The sequence below is a fragment of the Callorhinus ursinus genome, unplaced genomic scaffold, assembly GCF_003265705.2.
Source record: "Callorhinus ursinus isolate GAN/ISIS: 27379988/994484 unplaced genomic scaffold, GSC_fseal_2.0 scaffold9, whole genome shotgun sequence".
Lineage (NCBI taxonomy): Eukaryota > Metazoa > Chordata > Mammalia > Carnivora > Otariidae > Callorhinus > Callorhinus ursinus.
The window spans coordinates 13,658,786-13,666,049 of NW_027397071.1; positions in this window are offsets into that span (position 1 = coordinate 13,658,786).

Sequence of the window (7,264 nt, forward strand, 5' to 3'; positions counted from 1 at the left end):
TTTCAGTAAAACTTACCTTAATATTCTGATGAGGAAATAATAAGTTGTGTCTACCTTAGTTCCACTTTCTTTCTTTCTGTATTTATTTCCACTAACTGTCATCCTCGGCAGTATGCCATAGTCGACATCCTAAATGACCTTCCCACTGAAAGCACCTAGAACTGCTCAATAAAATATTTTGAAAATATTTTAAAAATGGAAGCTGACCTGGCAAGAAAATAAGAAATTCTCAGAGGCTAAAAACAAAGAAAGCAGGAAACTGGGGACTGGAGCAGGAGGTGAGGTCCTTCTGAAGGGCTTTGCCCTGAGGGTATCTGTCAAATGCTTGAAGAGCAATTACATGGGGTCAGATAATTGAGAGGACTCACAATACTCCACAGGGTATACTCAACAGAAGGTAAAATATTCAATACAGCAGGAGAGAAGAGCACAGGCAAACATCAGACAGGCCCAATACTTATACACACAATTTCCTGAGTCCTTTCTTGTTACGCAACTCACACTTTGTCCTGAGATTGTTAATCACCATGTGGGGAATGGGTTCAGGGTGGGGTGAGGGGGTGGATATCTCGGTCTCAGGGGCACCTTTGCCTCATTAAAGAAGGAAGGACTTTTATACTCCTTTGTTAATGTAGCCAAAACCAGTCTGCCTTACTATGCTCAACAGTGGAAACTAAGAGAAACAAAACAGAAACCAGGAACAAACCATCTATCTGTTCATTTTCTATAAATAAGGCTCATAAACTGCTGCAAGTTTTCTCTGGATCTATCTCAAATCTTTTCACAGGACTATACTAACCATTAGTTAGAACAATTTATTCAGTTTGGCCAAGGGTCATACTAAGGTTCCAAGCACCCCTGGAAGTAAGCATGGCTTTGCAACAGATTCGCTGAGATTAATCCTGCACAAATTACACAATTTACACACAGATTGCACAAATTACAATTATTGAGGGCTCTATGGGATCCAAGGGAGAGAAAAGGTAATGCCTTGAGCTGAGCAAACTTGCTGGGGCGTCTAATGGAAAACATTATGCATGTAGCTGGAATCCAAATGTTAGATTCTTTTTGTAAAGATGAAAAAGAAACACAGCTGACATACAGAAAGAAATAATAAAAATGTCTCTGTCTCAATCTAGGCATTTGAAAGTGGGGTGGGGGGAGTCTTCGCTGAGAAGTTATAATTTTATGACCTTCATTTGAATTTGTGCTCCAAACAAAAATTTATTTCTGGAGGAACAAAAATAATTCTTTATACAAGAACCATTCTTTAATACAATAATCAAAATGTAGATCTCGTAGTCCCATGAGCTCTAAAATCACAAAGCACACAAGGCAACAAAGAACAATGAACATGAGCCACCAAAAACAATACACAGCAAATACACAGATATTGTAATTGCTCAGATATACTATATGAAGTACATATAGTTATTTTGTTTAAGGAAATGAAATATAGTTGTTAAAGATAAAATATGAGAAAGAAACAAAATGCCACAAAAAATTCTTTATGCGAATTTAAAAATTACAAAGAGAGGGTCTAGAGGCAAAACGGAAATAGAAAAAAGTGCAAAGAAATTAAAGGTCTTGGCAGAGAGCAAATACTCAACACATCTACTTGGAATTTCAGAAGAAAAGAGCAAGAGAATGGGGAATCTTTGTCTATAGGAAAAGTTATAGACCATTCCAGAACTGATGAGAAAATGTCTAATATTTGGACATCCCAATGGCCTAAGGTAGAATAATGTCCCTCAAGAAAATGTAGAGAGCCAAAATCTGGAGGCGTTTGCTATTTCATCAAAACATTTTATATTAATGCATAAAATATATAATGTATAGAATTACTGACTCATTACATTGTATATCTGAAACTAATATAACACTATAGTAATTTACTTCAATTAAAAAAACCAATAATAAACATATAGGTTATATACACATTAGGATTCTGCAGTTCATAAAAAATGTAAAATAAATGTAATATTTCATTAGTCTGATCATTTTTCCTGCTATTTGTAAAGTCTTTGCTTCTTATAGTTCTTCCTAGCAACAATCACTTACAAACAAAAACCAATATTTGAGATTTCCTGAAGGAAAGATATTTCCATTTCTTCCTTATCAATATTTCACTTCTCTGTAGCAGGGTCAAAGACTTTTATTCTCATAGAGCTGAAAGGAGACAATATATTTCTTTAAATTCACACGGAAGTGGAAATGTCTTGTCATATATCATCTTCTCAGAACAGATTTTATTTGCAGAGGAAAGCAAGATTTCCCTAAATGTCTCAAAGATTTCCCTAAATGCCTGATAGGGACCAAAGCCAGCTAAGAGGTGAGGCTAGGGATGGACAAGAAGAGGAGGGAAGGAATATAAAATGGAAACAATTTTGCCCAGGAGACAAACTCCTTTTGAATGTTGGCCTGAGGATTACTAGATCTTCAACCTTTAAAGCATGATAGCCACTGAGCCTCAAAGCTGAGCATGCTAGGTTCTTAAGAATAAAGCCTGTTATACTATCCTAATATAATCTTTGTATTGGTCAAATGATAGAGAAAGCCTAGCATTCATGTCTTGACTCAGAAAGAAGTAATCTTTCCCATCAGTGCTTTTTTTTTTTCTTTAGCAGGTAGCGCCACTGTATCACAATAGTACCAGGAATATAAATGATTAGTTTTGCATATTACAGACTGTTAACATCCTCTGCTTGTCAAATCTACAATACTGCCCAGAGTACTGTCACCACTTATTAATTTACCTTTCAAAAAGACAAAAGTACCGCAGATACTAAACATAGAGTTAAAGTGACAGAGTCCTTTTTGCAACCCAAATAAATATATCACTGTCATTTAGCAATCCTGTGTGTTCGGGTGAATTTTTTTTTTAGCACTACTAGGAAGTTAAAGGAGGGTGAAAATAGACAGCTCATTGACTCCCCTTGCATACATCTATACCACTTTAATCTTGCACATAAAAGGTCAAGCATAAAATTATTTGTTTGGAGCAGCTGTCCTCAGAGATTTGAATTAACATAGATGGAGAATACCACAAGGAAAAAAAGTTAATTTTACCTTAATTGGATTAAGCCAGGTCCCATCCATACTGAAAGGATGAGGTTATAAAGACTGGAAACTGCTAGGTTGACAGAAAAGGATTAATTCATGGGCTAGCGTCAAGTTGTTGACTAATAACATATTGATCGTATCTATAAGATATGCAGAGTGTCTGTCAGGAAAAGAGACACTGGAATTGAAGATCACTAGCTTATCTGACATGATCAAAGTTAGATTAATAATATTAAGGAGTTGCAAGTGAGCTGCATATTGCCTTAGCAACCGCAGAAATTTTCTACACGTGTCTGGAACAGACTGACCATCATAAACAGTAGCAGAACTTGTCAGTTACAGGGAAGTGCCTGATTTGTATTGTGGCTCCCCTCCCCTTCACCGCCCTTTCTTTTCTTTAATGTCTTCCAGCAGACATATTGAACTACCAAGGTTTAATCCCAGCGGAGCCTGCAGGTGGTATTGTCCTTGCATTGAGGAGTTATTAAATTCTTAAGGTCACCATAAAAAAGGTTCCATTAAATTGAGTTAATAAAAACATTGGGCAAAGGTTTGCAAAGAGCACAGATGTCAAAGTTTTGGGAATTGGAATGTCTCTTATAATATCAGGGTAAAAGAATAATTTAGATCACGCCATAGTATAAAGAAGACAAAAATTCTGCATTCTTCAATAAATGTGAAGTTTCTGCACCTAGTACACACATGTATAAGTGAATACTTATAGATGACACTCAATTCTTTGGACCCTTTATTTATTTTTCTTTTCTTTCTTTCTTTTTTTATTAGTTCAGACCAACTTTGTTTAAAACCTGAGACACCTAGGAAATAGCATCTGATAATAAAAACTCAGTAAATTGCTAGGAATTTTTATATGTGTGAAATCTGATGTTTTAAGGAAAAAAAGATAAAAGAAAAAAAGCATAACACTTGATTTAGGATGACTCTGGCACTTGCTTGGATGGAGTATGTGAATGTGGATTAGAAAACAGTCGTTATCACACTTGGTCTGAATGACTGAATGATGCAACTGCTCAGACTCTGCATTATACAGCCCATGCACAAAACTGCAGGAATGGCGTAAAATGTCTGGAAGTCCAGTTTCTTCTCCATGAATCCCACTTGCATTTCTGCTGCTATTGTAAACAAAGGCTTGCAAATAGCCTGCTTCCCCTTCCATTTCCTATGGAAGGGGAAGTGGGTTATATTAGCATAGCAGTGTGATAAACATTCTAGGAACTGAGGGGATCACGACTCAGTCTGTCCAATTATTACATTTTAATATTCTATATTTCCAGGGAAATTAAAAGACGACTCTTGTGGAGAGCCTATGAGTTTTTAGGATGAATTGACCAAACTCTTTTTAATGACCCACTGTAAAAATGAATGCCATTTCTTTTTTTTTAAAAGATTTTATTTATTTATTTGACAGAGAGAGACACAGTGAGAGAGGGAACACAAGCAGGGGGAGTGGGAGAGGGAGAAGCAGGCTTCCCGCAGAGCAGGGAGCCCGACGCAGGGCTCGATCTCAGGACCCTGGGATCATGACCTGAGCCGAAGGAGACGCTTAACGACTGAGTCACCCAGGCGCCCCTAAAAGTGGATGCCATTTCTTAACTAAAATTTCATCTCCAGTTTTTCTGGGGTACAAGAATACCCAAATAGCCCACATTTTCTAGACTTCATTTCATTCTGTAACCATGTGACTACACTCTGTGACTATACATCATTTGTGGGGCCCAGTGTAAAATGAAAATATGTGGAAAAGCAGGGGTAAAGGGCATGTACTATTAAAAGTAGTAATATATAAAGTGTTTTTCTTTTTTTCTCTCAACTTACTGCAGTGGTTTGCATTTGATGATGTCTTTCTAAGTAAAGAAAAGAGCAACTTTAATTATTAAATGAATTTTACTGTTCACATGTATTTTGTTCAATACCAGTTGAAAGCCTATATAAGGTCATTTAGTGTACATAAGGAATAACAGAGGTTCTACAACTTATATACCATAGTTATTACATGAATATATATTTCATTCTAATCAAAAGAGTGAAAACACTTCTAAAATCTAATTCAACTGTTCTTTATTTCACTTCTTGATATGCATTCATTCTACCAATATGCACTATCCCTAGCATATTGATGAGTAAGTAATGGACTGAATGGAGAACAATGTATGAGTTGTTATACCTGTCCCTTTCCTTCTATGTCATCATTTTGACATAAGTGAAGACAGGGAATTAACAATAGTGAGAAAGGATAACATAGAGTTCCTTGGTTGTTTCAATACCTTAAAACACCATTGCCCTCTCTCTGCATTCTAAAGAAGTTCTGTTTCAAACAAAAAAGTTGGCCTTTCTGGGCTATTAGCACCCTCACTTGCTCAATCCCAGAAATGTATGCTCAACTTTTACTTGCTGAACTCCCACTCATGGAGGATTCACCATAACCTATGCATGGGACATTGTGAAGGCCCTTTGCAAATGCTACAGCAAGAAATGGCAGGCAAACATATTGTGTGAAGGTCCTGTGGTCACCTGCACACTTGATTGTCCCAAGAGACTTCATTAACAAAGCAAAAGTTCAAAGAAAAAAATTATTCAGAATTTCAAAACAGTGACAGAAGATCATTAAAGCAAATATGGGGCTTGTTCTGTGATTTCTTTCTTTCTTTTTTTCTTTTCTACAATTCCATTTACATTTGGTTTGAATTTTGCAGTTATTTCCACAACACAGTAAAATATTTAATTTTTTTAATTTGCTTCAGTTTTATCTTTGTTGGGTAATTCCCTCTTTTGATTATCCATTTTTGTAAAATGATGTGTGGGTTTATCACTAGGACACAGAGAAACGACACAACTATCTTACTTTGCTGTCTGTGAATAAACTGAGTAATAGATATGCAGTGACTAATCAGTAGCAGACTTTGAAAAAACTGATGATTAGTCACTAAAAGTGATAACATCTTTTTTTTTAAAGATTTTATTTATTTTTTTGAGAGAGAGACAATGAGAGACAGAGAGCACAAGAGGGAAGAGGGTCAGAGGGAGAAGCAGACTCCCCGCTGAGCGGGGAGCCCGATATGGGACTCGATCCCAGGACTCCAGGATCATGACCTGAGCCGAAGGCAGTCGCTTAACCAACTGAGCCACCCAGGCGCCCTGATAACATCTTTTGTATTTACATAGAGATTTATGGACAAAAGAGCTAACAGCAAAGTGTATACATTCTGTATTTACTCATATTAATGGACCATGGTAACTGTAATTGGAACAGTGTTGTTGGGGGACAAGTGTTATTTAACAAAACAACAGTAAATGATATCTGTGCATATTAGAACCATGCAAAATGAGGACTGATTGTATTTATTGTCTCATACCTTTTCATGATTTCAAGAATCTAGGAATGGTTTACAGTTCTGGTTTGGGATTTCTCATCAGGTTGCTGTCAAGATGGAGATAAAAAGTTTTTACATCTTAAATATGTAAAAATGACAGTAATATGAATTAGAATATAAATATCATTGATTTAAGATAATGTCGTTAGGCAAGTTATGAAATAAGAAACATAAAAGATCATTATTTATACTGGTAAAATACTTAACTTTTCCAATAACAAAACAAATGCAAATCAAACAAGAGCAAACAGTTTTGTGCTCTGCAGATTTTTATGGTAAAAAGCAATAAAACTGATAATCAATGTTGATGAATGTGGAATACATGTGGAAATAGACACTTTTGTATAGTGTACATACAGCACAGGCCTCATGGAGAAAAATATATTCATATCCTTAAAAATTTTTCTTACTCTTATACCTACCACTTTTCCTTGTAGGAAAATATAGTAGGACAGTATTTTTTTTTTAATTTTTTTTATTGTTATGTTAATCCCCATATATTACATCATTAGTTTTTGATTCAGTGTTCCATGATTCATTGTTTGTTCATAACACCCAGTGCTCCATGCAGAACGTGCCCTCCTCAATACCCATCACCAGGCTAACCCATCCCCCCACCCCCCTACCCTCTAGAACCCTCAGTTTGTTTTTCAGAGTCCATCATCTCTCATGGTTCGTCTCCCCCTCTGACATACTCCCCTTTTCTTCCTCTCCTGTTATCTACTTCTTTTCCTTTTTTCTTAAAATATGTTGCGTTATTTGTTTCAGAAGTACAGATCTGTGATTCAACAGTCTTACACAATTCACAG